The sequence below is a fragment of the Zingiber officinale genome, chromosome 9B, assembly GCF_018446385.1.
Source record: "Zingiber officinale cultivar Zhangliang chromosome 9B, Zo_v1.1, whole genome shotgun sequence".
Lineage (NCBI taxonomy): Eukaryota > Viridiplantae > Streptophyta > Magnoliopsida > Zingiberales > Zingiberaceae > Zingiber > Zingiber officinale.
In genome coordinates this window covers 44,057,915-44,070,168 of record NC_056003.1, presented here as the reverse complement: position 1 = coordinate 44,070,168, position 12,254 = coordinate 44,057,915, and the positions used below count along the sequence as shown (strand labels likewise).

At 34.8% G+C, this 12,254-nt stretch overlaps 1 long non-coding RNA gene across 1 annotated transcript; it reads right to left on the bottom strand.

Moving 5' to 3' along the window:
- Positions 1 to 273: 273 nt before the first annotated feature.
- LOC122022461 lies at positions 274 to 1,714 on the bottom strand. Its single transcript, XR_006122979.1, has 4 exons — positions 1,585 to 1,714; positions 1,213 to 1,506; positions 1,018 to 1,119; positions 274 to 338 (listed from the first exon to the last, which is right to left on the bottom strand). It is a non-coding gene; the product is annotated as an uncharacterized LOC122022461 (long non-coding RNA).
- Between the last annotated feature and the right edge of the window lie 10,540 nt (positions 1,715 to 12,254).

Sequence of the window (12,254 nt, the reverse complement as noted above, 5' to 3'; positions counted from 1 at the left end):
TATAGAAACAAACACTCCATACATATAAAAACATATATAAACAACACACTCCATACATATAAAAACATATAGAAACAAACATAATATAAACAAAGTATTTCTGTGCTCAAATATATAAATTCATACCATGATAACAAATACTCCAAAAACAACTAATAGTGTAAAATCCTGCAAAAAGTAAAATACAATAAATTATGATGAGATTGATATCGATCTATAATTCGAAATATTACATAGATGTACAATAAATTTTACATTTAAAAAAAATAAATACCTAGATAGAAAGAAAATGATGATGATGATGATGATGATCGTGCTGAATATGTACACCCTGACACCTGAAACATATAATAATGTAATATTTAGAAATGAGCAGAATAGAATAAAACAATCAAATATATTTTGCATGTAACTTGTATGATAAATAAAGATTTAAATAGTAGTTGAACAAACCTCGAAATATGCTAATCACCACAGTCTGATGGGTCTTGAGTCTCCTGCGACTCAAGACCATCTGGCGTCTGGGTGCGAGCGAAATTTGTCACGATCTCTCGCACACTGGCAAAGAGAGTATCCTGGTCGGTCCTCCTCTTCTCCTCAACAACCCTCCACTCATCCATAGAAGTCATCCTCTCATCCATTGACTTCAGTTGAATGCGCAGTTCTTGATTTTCGTGTCTTAATGACTGCACCTCACTAGAAGAAGAGGAACTAGCACGACCCCTAGGAGTCCTCAAACGATCAAATGCCACTTTGACCTGGGAGCCAAGGCCGTAGAGGGTGAAGTTTTTTGTCCTTCCACCGACAACATCATAATATATCTCATTTAGCGCGTCGGTGGATAGAGACTGTGACTCCTCCCCCTCTGATGGTGGCTGAGAGGCCTAAGCCACTCTTTCTGTCATTTGCTCCTATGTTCAAAATTATAATATTGATCAATATTTAATTTGATAACAATTATTAAAGTTAATAAAAATAGAAATGCATGAACAAATATAATAAAGTTAATAATCTTACGTGTAGGGTCCGAGATCGAGAATCGACAAATGTCCCATCTTTCTTCTTATGGGTCTTCAGAAATACCTCCATGCATGTGGGCTGCCAAGCAAGATCATGCTCCTACATACACAAATATTTTGAGACATAATTATACATACTAATGTGATAATAAAATAAAAAATTGTTAGAAATTATAGCTTTAAATTAAAATACCAAATCCATAGCATGCTCAACAATAGATTTCGATCCTGACGTATGTCGAGCGATTCCGGTGCTCGGGCCACCTGGCTATGTATTTCTATTAGATCGAGCCTTTTCAGCATTTTCTCGCCATCTTTCTGCAGCCTAAGTGGTCGTCCATGCACTCCATGTCGTCTTTGAAATATACGCTGGCCTGGTGCCTTTTTTCTTGATATAATACATGAGGTCTCTGTACAATTTAGCACAATAACTATTCCATGTAGCTTTAAACTGTTCTTCTTGGCCATCTTTCCATGTATACCTTTTCTGCAATTATAAGTATAGATTTTAGTATATGAAAGGATAAATATATTATTGAATACCAAATATATTAATTTTACTTACTACGAATTCATTGTAATAAAATGTCTTCATCTCCTGGTCTACATGCCTCCATGTAGTACCAGAAGCACATACTTGCTCTTTAAACTTACTAGTGATATAAGAGGCTACCCAATAGCCATCAGGAACAAATCTGCAAGGAAAAAAAATAGATATGAAAAGTATTGAAGAAACCAATGAACTTGCATTAATAATAACAAAAATACATACGTATCTCCGATAATTCTAATAACCTTTTAGCCACGGGGTGCTACTATCTGCTGCTCAGCCATAATAATATATCTGCACAATAACATAGCATGCATGTACTAGTAATAACATTAACATTAACGTCAAAATACAAAACTATATCTACAAACATGCATAACATTAACATTAATATCACAATACAAAAATATATATACACACATGCATAACATTAACATTAGCAACACAATACAAAATTATATAGAAAATAACAGTTCAGATATTACATTAGCAACTATTTAATCAACATTAATAGTTTCCAAGTCTTCATCGCTAGACTCTATTAGTACAAATTCATCTTCACTGTTGGACATCTCTCCATCATCTATCTCCTCATAAGTGACATTAACATCAACAAGTAATTGAGATGTTGATTCAAGTTGTGTATCAATTGAATGTCTCTCCACTTCGTCATTCTGAAATGCATTAGTAGCCTGAGTGGTATTCGACATTTCTATAATCGAGCGAGGCTTCATTCGACAAACAGACAACCATTCACCGAGTCTTCTTCTCTTTGTAGGGTATTCAAGATAGAAAACCTGTGCTGCTTGTACCCCGAAAATAAAAGGTTCAAACTTGTTGAACCTTTTGTTTGCATTAACCTTAACTAAATTATACTTTGGATGTATTCTGGTACCTATTCTTGGGTCAGGATCATACCATGAACATTTAAATAACACACACTTCTTAATAGGTAATGCAGGATATTCAACTTCTACGATTTCCTCAAGTCTACCATAGTAATCATATTGAGTGTTATTATTGTCCATAGATCCTTTGACACAAACACCAGAATTATAGGTTAATCTCCGTGAATCTCGTAGTGCCACGTGGAATTTGAGGCCATTAACATAGAAACCAGAGTAGACCTTTATTTTACGAAGGGGTCCTGATGCAAGATTCATGATCCTATCATCTGTCACATTTGATATTCTATGGTCTTTAACCTACACAATTAGTAGACATTAGAACACTACTTAACACACATGAACTTAAATACTTAATAAAATCTCCAACTTACATATATTTCAAACCATAATGCAAATTCAACCTCTAACTTTTCAGCTACGCCATCTACATCCATTGATGGATTTTGTAGATATAGTTGTTGTTCATATAAGCTGGAAAAGAAGGTAATTTTAAGGTAAATGAGATATCAAGCAACAATTTGAACGGGGGATAATTTTTTAATTAGAGAAGTCAACTTACTTTATGTATGGTTTGACCTCTTTACAATTTAAGAGTATGTATGTTCTTGCAGCATGGTATTCTTCTGGAGTTAAGAATCTAGAAATAGATGCACCCATTGGTTTGCCAGGAAACTTAAAAATAGAAAGCATCGAATGGTCTATTTCTTGAGCATCATCATAATTTCTAGGAACCTTGCGATATCTGGTTTTGACATTATCAGCAAAATAATAGGAGCAGAAAGAAGATGCTTCTTCAACCAGATAAGCATTACAAATTGAGCCCTCAACTCTTGCTTTGTTACGAACATTATTCTTTAATTTTCTCAAAAATTGTTCGAATGGATACATCCATCTATATTGCATAGGACCAGCTATTTGTGTCTCATATGACAAATGTACCGGCAGATTTTCCATTGAATTAAAAAAACTGGGTGGAAATATGCACTCTAACTTACATAATATGAGAGGAATGTCTATGTCTAGCCGAAGCATATCGTCCATCGTAATACACCTCGCTATCAAATCTCTAAAAAATAGACTTAATTCTGTGAGAGCTTGTCAAACATTATACGGAAGTAACTCATGGAAAGCTACTGGAATAAGTCTTTACATGAATACATGACACTCATGACTCTTCATCCCAAACATCTTTAACCTATTCATATCCACACAACAAGCCATATTTGAGGCATACCCATCTGGAAATTTTACTTCCTTCAACTAATTACATAAAACATGCTTCCCGTCTTTGTCTAATGTATAACAAGCCTTTGGAAATCTATTAGTTGTTTCATTTTGATGCAACTTTGGTCTGTTTACTAATTATTTTAATTCTTCACGAGATTTTACAGTGTCCTTAGTTTTTCCAGGCACATTCATCACAGTGTTAAAGATATTATCGAAGAAATTTTTCTCAACATGCATGACATCTAAATTATGTCGAATGAGTAGATACTTCTAATAGAGGAGCTCCCAAAAAATACTCCTTTTTTCCAACCACACTAGCACATCCTAACAATGTATCTATTTATCTCATCAGAACCAGATTGAGATACTGGTAGAAATCCATAACTGTCTATTTGTTCAATGATTTCTTCACCTGATGTATGGAATGCTGGAGGAGGTTTTCTGACTACAACACTTTTTAGGAAATTTTTCTTATTCCACCTGAAAAGGTGATCAATAGGTAAAAACTTCCAGTGATTATCAAACTAGGATACTTTCCGACTACAAGGTAATGAAAAGACATCAGAATCTGTCATGCAGTGTGGACAAGCAAATTTATCCGTCGTGCTCCATCCTGACAACATTGAATATGCTGAAAAATCACTGATCGTCCATAATAATGCAGCATGCAATCTAAAATTACTTTTACTTGCAACATCATAAGTCACTGACCCTACATTTCATAAATCATTTAATTCTACAATTAAAGGTTGCAAGAAAATATCTATATTCTCTTTGGGATTGGTTGGACCGGGAATAAGCATAGTAAGAAACATAAATTCATTTTTCATGCACATCCAAGGTGGTAAATTGTATGATGTTAATATAACTGGCCAGGATGAATATTGCTGTCCCGATTAATCAAATGGTTGAAATCCATCAACGGAAAGTCCCAATCTCACATTACGTGGTTCCATTGCAAACGAGGGAAATACAGTATCAAGATGTTTCCATGCAGAAGAATCACAAGGATGACACATAATACCTCCTTCATGCTCATGTTCATGACGCCACGTTATGTGACAAGCTGTAGCGACAGATGCATACAAACATTGTAATCTAGCAGTTAAAGGAAAATAATACATCACTTTCCAAGCAATATTTTTCTTCTTCTTCCCTGATATGCGGGTAACATTCTTATAACGAGGGTGAGTACAGATTTTGCATTCACTCAGTTCGCTATCTTCATGCCAAAATATCATGCAGTTGTTTACACAACAATCAATCTTCTCTACAGGCAAACCTAAACCTCTAACCAATTTTTTGGTACTGTAAAAACTATCTGTCATTATGTTGTCAGCAGGAAGTAACTCTGATATCAATTGACATATATCATCATAACATCTTTCAAAAAAATGATGTTCTGCTTTCATATTCAACAACCTTGTAGTAACTGATAATTGCGAGTGACCTTAGGGAATGCCTTCCCACACTTCTCTTTCACTAGCCTTTAACATTTCATATAGGTGATGATATTCAGGTGCAGGTGTTTCGTTTATATTGGAATAATCAACTGCAGCATTCATTGCATCGTGAACCATTGATTGCATTCCAATATCATAAGTTGATGAGTCATGTGCAATAAAAGTTGTGTCAGATGATGAACCACCGGAAGACCCAATTGGTTCATACAAATAAGGTTCTTCGTGACAGTACCAATTATAGTAATTTGACACAAAACCATTCCTACATATATGCATTTTTACTGTATCTTCATCACGGAAAACTCTATTTTGACATTTTTTATGATTGCACGGACACTTTAATCCTGCACCATTCATACATTCTGGATGACTTTTAGCAAAGTTGACAAATTCTTCAACTTCAACAATAAAATCATCTCTAATAAATCCATTTTCAAATCGATTGTACATCCAACTTTGTTCATAGACATTTTCACCTAAAACTAATAAATTGATAATTAGAAATTATCTTAGATTAACGTACAAACACAAAACAAACAACAGAACGATATTATGTTATAGATTAATATACGAACATAACATATATCTAAATTAAACAATGCTAAATAATATAAAATAACATAAACTAAATTATTCCTGAAGATGTGAAGGTCTACCGGAGAAGAGCAGCAAATGCTATCTGTTTACAAAATAAAAATAATTTAGCACAAAATTTATCAAAAAATTAATAAATAGAAACACGACCGGCACAACAGCATCCGACACACCCGTCAGCAAGCTGCTGGCGGCATCCGGCACAGCTAGGGCTAGCGTTCGGCATATCAGCGTCCGACACAGTAGCGTCTTGCACAGTGGCCAGGAGGCTACCAACGTTCAGCACAGCGGCTAGGATGCCGCCGGCGTCAGGCAATCCTGGCCGCTGTGCCGGACGCAGGCGGCCAGGAGGTCGGCACAGCGGCCAGGAGGTTGCTGCCGGCCGGCACAACGGCCAGGACGCCGCTGGCGGCAGGCAACGGCCAGCACTGGCCGACACAAAGGCCAGCAGGGCGCTGGCGGCCACAAAGAGAGGAAGAGAAAAACGAGGGGAGCTTACCGGCGAGATCGGGGAGGAGGAAGGAGCTAGCTGTCGTGCGCGCGTGGAAAGAAAGGAAAGGGCGGGTTAGGGTTTTTTAGTCGGCTTTACCGACGGAATCTAGATTCTGTCGGTAAAGCTATTATTTTTTTTTAAAAAAAATTACACTAACGGAAAGTATTTTCCGTCGGTGTAATTTATTTATTTATTTTTAAAAAAATACATATTACCGACGGAATTAAATATTCCATCTGTAATGTCGGAACATTACCGACGGATTCTTTAATTTCGTCAATACTGGAGAAATTACTGACGGAATAGTATCTTCCGTCGGTGGTTTTCAGACATTACCGACGGAACTTGTTATCCATCGGTAAGCCCGTCAGTAATCCTAGAAATTTTTGTAGTGTATGTTCTAATTCTATTTTACAAGAAAAATATTGTGTTATTATACTAACACTATTTTGCAGAAATTGGTGTTCTGTCGACGGAACAAGACTATTCAGTCGACGGATTGAAGAAAGATCAGAGCAATGAGATTCGATCAGGACACAAAAGGGAACATTAAATTTTGTCAACATATCAATGGGATCAATCGACGGATCATATTATTTCGAGATTTAATGGAGATTCAAATAAAAGCAGAGAAGATAAAAAGTTGTTCAGTCAATTGAACATATTTGATCAGTCAACGGAACAACGAGATTTATGAGATCGAACGGATCAGATCTCAGTAAACAAGGAAGGAGGTGTAGTTCCGTCGATGAATAGAAGGTTCAGTCGGTGGATAGGTTCAATCAATGGAACAAAAGTTATAAAAGAAGTCCTCAAGCTCTGAGCCAAATAGAACTTTAGTCTTAAGATTTTCTACTACACTCGTTCAGTGTTTCTGCAAGCTGTGACAACTACGACGCTGAGAGGCTTCTGACAACGTACACTTCATCTTGTATTTATTTGTTGTCGGTATATTTTATTTCACTTGCATACTGCACTCATTGTAATATCATTTGATCATTTAGTGGATTGCCAACAAAAGAGATCGACGATCATGGACATTGGAGTAGGAGTCGTCAAAGATTACGAACTAAGAAAAAATAATTTTGTCTCCTTTCAACGATCCTTTGGTGTTATGTTATTGGTTATATTTTTGGGTTAGTAGATAATTATATTGTGCTCTTACTTTTGTAGTAAGTATTTAACTTGAGATTACTTTCTTTGATCTTCTTATATATAGTATCATGCACTATCTTCTTATATCCACTGAATTATTGTACTCACTATCCCTTGTTTTTTCTTTGATTTTCAGGTTAGCAGATAGATGATGTATTGTGTCGCTCAGAGGTCCTGGCTGTTGGTCCCACTCGAGTTCGGATTTCTGTTCAAGTTATTTGGATTATTTTCTGCTGCTTGTATTTAGAGTTTTCTTTTTGTATTGAATGTTGGAGTGTTGGTTTTACCTTGTTTAGTTAGTATGTTCATGCATGCATATATACATAAACACTTATGTGTTTAGTGATTGCATTGGTATTTGTGTTGGCTTGAATTGATTTGATATCAATTATTTTCTATATTCTCACTAGGGGTATCATTCGGTTTGGAGGGCAAGTATACCCTCAGAGCATGATAGCCATTGTTGCCCTATGTGAGTTTAAGGGACTCACCAATTTGGACAAAAATCACAAGGGCATTCACCATTTAGCAAATCGCCAGGTGGACGTCTCTGTCAAATAGATGTCTCATTTAAAATGAACTACCTAAAATACCTCTAAATCAGATTTTAAGATAGCAGTTATAGCAACTAGCAGGTAATTGCTACAATGTGTAGGAGCTAGCAATCAGCTACTACATATTGTAATAGCTACTTGCTATCTTCTACACAATTGATCATGATTAGATAATATTGATTTGAAATATAGTAGGTGTCATGGAGTCTTCTTGGTTTGTTTTTTTCATTGAAATATTATTTTAATCAGGTTATTACTCTTCAATAAGCAAAATCAAAATAAGATAATGATACTATTGTAGAAGCTAGCAACCAGTTGTTACATGTTCTAACATCTGCATGCTAGTTTCTACATAGTTGATCGTGATACGATAATGTTCATTTAAAATATAGTGGATGTCATGTAATCCCCTTAGTTTGTTTTGCTCGTTGAAATATTATTTTAACTAGGTTATTACTCCTAATAAGCAAAATCAATATAAGATAATAATATTGTTGGAGAAGCTACCAACTGCTATGTGTTGTGACAGCTACTTGTTAGCTTCTATATAGTTGATCGTGATAAGATAATGTTCATTTAAAATGTACTAGGTGTCATGGAATCCTTTTAGTTCTTTTTACTCATTGAAACATTGTTTTAAATAGATATCACTCTCTAATAAATAAAATCAATATAAGATAATGATCTATTGTAGAAGTTAACAACCAACTGATACACATTGTAGTAGCTCGCAACTAGCCACTACACGTTGTAACAACTAGCAGGTAGCTGCGACAACATAAATCTGAAAATTTGATCCAAAGATATTTTAGATAGTTTACTTTAATCAAAAGGGTGGTTGTCATTTGACAAATCATCACATAGGCGCCCATTTTCAATTAACATCAAATGAGCCGCCCATTTAAAGTAAACTACTTGTTTAGGTTGTAGCAGCTAGCAGGTAGCTACTACAACCTATAGCAGTTATCTGTTAGTTTCTACATAGTCGATCATGATCAAATAATATTCATTTGAAATGCAGTGGATGTCATAGAGCCCTCTTAGTTTGTTTTCTTATTGAAATGTTATTTTAACCAATTATCACTCTCCAATAGGAAAAATCAATATAAGATAATGATTATGTTATAGAAGCTAGTAACTAGTTGTTACATGTTATAGCTACCTGCTAGCTTCTGCATAGTTGATCGTGATCAAATAATGTTCATTTAAAATATAATAGGTATTTTGGAGTTCTCTTAAATTATTTTTCTCTTTGAAATATTATTTTAATCAGATTATTACTCTTTAATAAGCAAAATCAACATAAGATAATGACACTATTATAAAAATTAGCAACCAGCTACTACACATTATAGCGGCTACCAACAAATTTCTCAAAGCCAATTGTGATAAAATAATATTCATTTGAAATATAGTGGATGTCATCGAGTCCCCTTAGTTTGTTTTGTAATTTAAAATATTAATTTAACCAATTTGTCACCTTCAATTGAAAAAAAAATCAATATAAGATAATGATATTGTTATAGCAACAAGCAAACAACTACTACATCTATATATTGTAACAACTACCTACTAGCTGCTATAACCTAAATATTAAAATCTAATTTAGGGATATTTCGGATAGTTTATTTTAAATGGAGACCCATTTGACGTTAATTGAAAAAGAAGTGCTCATACGATCATTTGTCAAATGCTGACACCATTTTGATTTTTGCCCCACTAATTTTTGTAGAAATTTTTTCATGTCTTAATCGTCTTGGGTATGATGTTTTATGTTGTCCATACCATTATGGATATATCATCCCAATTCGCATTCATTAGTATTTATTATATATAGGCAAAAGTTTTTAAAAATATCTAAAAGATTATAAGACTTTTAAAAAAAAATATGGAATCGTCACATTAATGATCCTCCTAGAATCGGTCCTACAAATATGGAAGGAGATAAATATAGATACACAGCTGAAAGTGCATATAACTGAGACGCTAACCCCAGACAATGACACTTCGAGTATCGAATCCTAAACTTTTCGATCAAGAAATCATGCACCCTAAGCTGTGCTGCACCATGAGGACAAGGATTCTAAGACTTTAAGATAAGACATACAGAGATTAAAATTTACAAAACGAAGTTATGCAGATTGTCAATGACTTATTATTCCACAATGACTTAGAAAATTTCACATCATTATGTTGACGAATAACACACTTGCAAAAAGATGACAAGAAGGGGTGTGACTATAAAATGCACTAGATCAGGGATTGCTAATGAGATTCAAAAACAATTAATGTCATATGAAAAGTTTACTCACAGGCATTTAGAAAAGGTTTGAAGTCACAATATCATATCAAAAAACATTGATAAAGTACTTTTGCTCAAATAATTTTACTCAGATAAAATCAAAATGCTCATGTAATAATTTTAGCTAAAATTGATACATAAAGTACTTTGGCTCAAATAGTGAATTTAGTAGCTAAATGTATTTCATGGGCTTTTTGAAATACTCTGATGCTCTCATAATGTCAAATTCTTTCAAAATGTCTATGTAACAATTTTAGCTGAAAGATTTTTTTTTTCCCATGCAATTAGTGAATCTATTTAAAATTGTGAAAATTCTCCAAAATGTTCATGTAATAATTTTGACCAAAACTAGTATATGAAATATTTTGGCTCAAATCTAAATTCTAAATGGATAGATTTGTTCCATACAAACATTGATAGATTGAGCATTTTTGCCTAAATCAAGATTCTAAATGAATAAGTTTTGCGGTTCACTCGTACTTTTAAAATTTATCCAAAATGACCATGTAGCGATTTTTTTTGCAAAATTACTTCTAAATCAACTCCACTCTTATCCTCCTCTATTTAGGCTCAATGTGCAATAGGACTGGCGTGATCGATAGAAGAGGTGAATATCGATTGTCATTTTCATTTAGTCGTTCATTCTTTCTAATCAAAGTTAGTACGCAATGGAATATGAAAATAATAACGAATACAACAAAATGACACTCAAATTTATTTAGTTCCTGACCCCCAAGTATATCCAAGCCCTAAGTATAGGAGACGTCCATCCATTAGCTTATCTCCTTTTCGAAACTTTTCCGAAGGCAGATACACCACTTACAAGTTATCAAGCACAAGCACAAATCATATAAATTGAAACATAGCCTGTAAATGAAAACAAACAAACTTGTCGAGCTGATCCGAAAGTCCTGAGCACAATACATCACTCTTGGAGCTTCCCCAGTCGCAAAGCTTCATAATGTGTTTTCTTTGAGCATAGAGTACGAGTAATAGTGAATTGATGATCAAAGGTTCTGTTCACAATAGCTTATATAGACACATTCCGAGCGCTTGGAAGATCTTCTGGGTGCCCCAGCAGTGCATCTATCTGATGTGAATAGGCTGTAGCTTATCCATATCTGGGCACTTAGAGTGCTGACATGGTATTTTCTCGTTAAAGTTCTATTTGACTTATTCAACCTCAACTTATGCTTGTCTATGGGCCTGAAACCTTTCCGAGTGCCTAGATCGAACCTCTCGGGCTTCTAGAGCTTCGATCGCCTGGAACTGGTCTGATCGCTTGAAGTCAAGTCCAGTTCACTTTGAACTTCGTCTTGTTGCATCTTGTTTGCATATGTCTGCTTCCCCAGTCTTGCTTCCATTTCCAGATTCTTGCAAGACAAGCATATAAATACAAATAAGCAACCTAACCTAATCTTGAAAGTCTACCTGACCTACTAGGCTTCACTCTTAATTGGAGTTTACTCCTTTAAAACTTTCACCACCTAAGATTCACTCCCTTAAGATATTCCTTTGTCAAACATTCGTTCACATTGACCTGCTTGATCTTGCTAGTCGCTTGGTGGACTTTTCATCTTTACTAGACATTTCATCACCTTGACCTACCTAGACTTATCAGTCACTCAGTAAACTTTTCACCCTTGTTAAATATCCAATCATCTTGGCCTACCTAGACTTGCAGTCAACCAGTAGACTTCTCACTTTTACTAGTCATCTGGTCAGTTTTGGCCTGGCTAGACTTTTCGTTACTAGTTATTTAGTCAACTTTAACCTGACTAGACTTTTCAATTTCAAACATCAAATCACGTTTATATAGTGCTTGATCAAACTTGACCAGACATAGATATATTGTCAAATATCGAAACCTTAGAAACTAATGACACCAACATGTACAAGGTAGAATACAAAGCATAATACTTATGTCGTTATTCTTCCCATTAGATATGAGTTCTCCAATCTTGAAGTCGATATGCTTCTAATAGGATC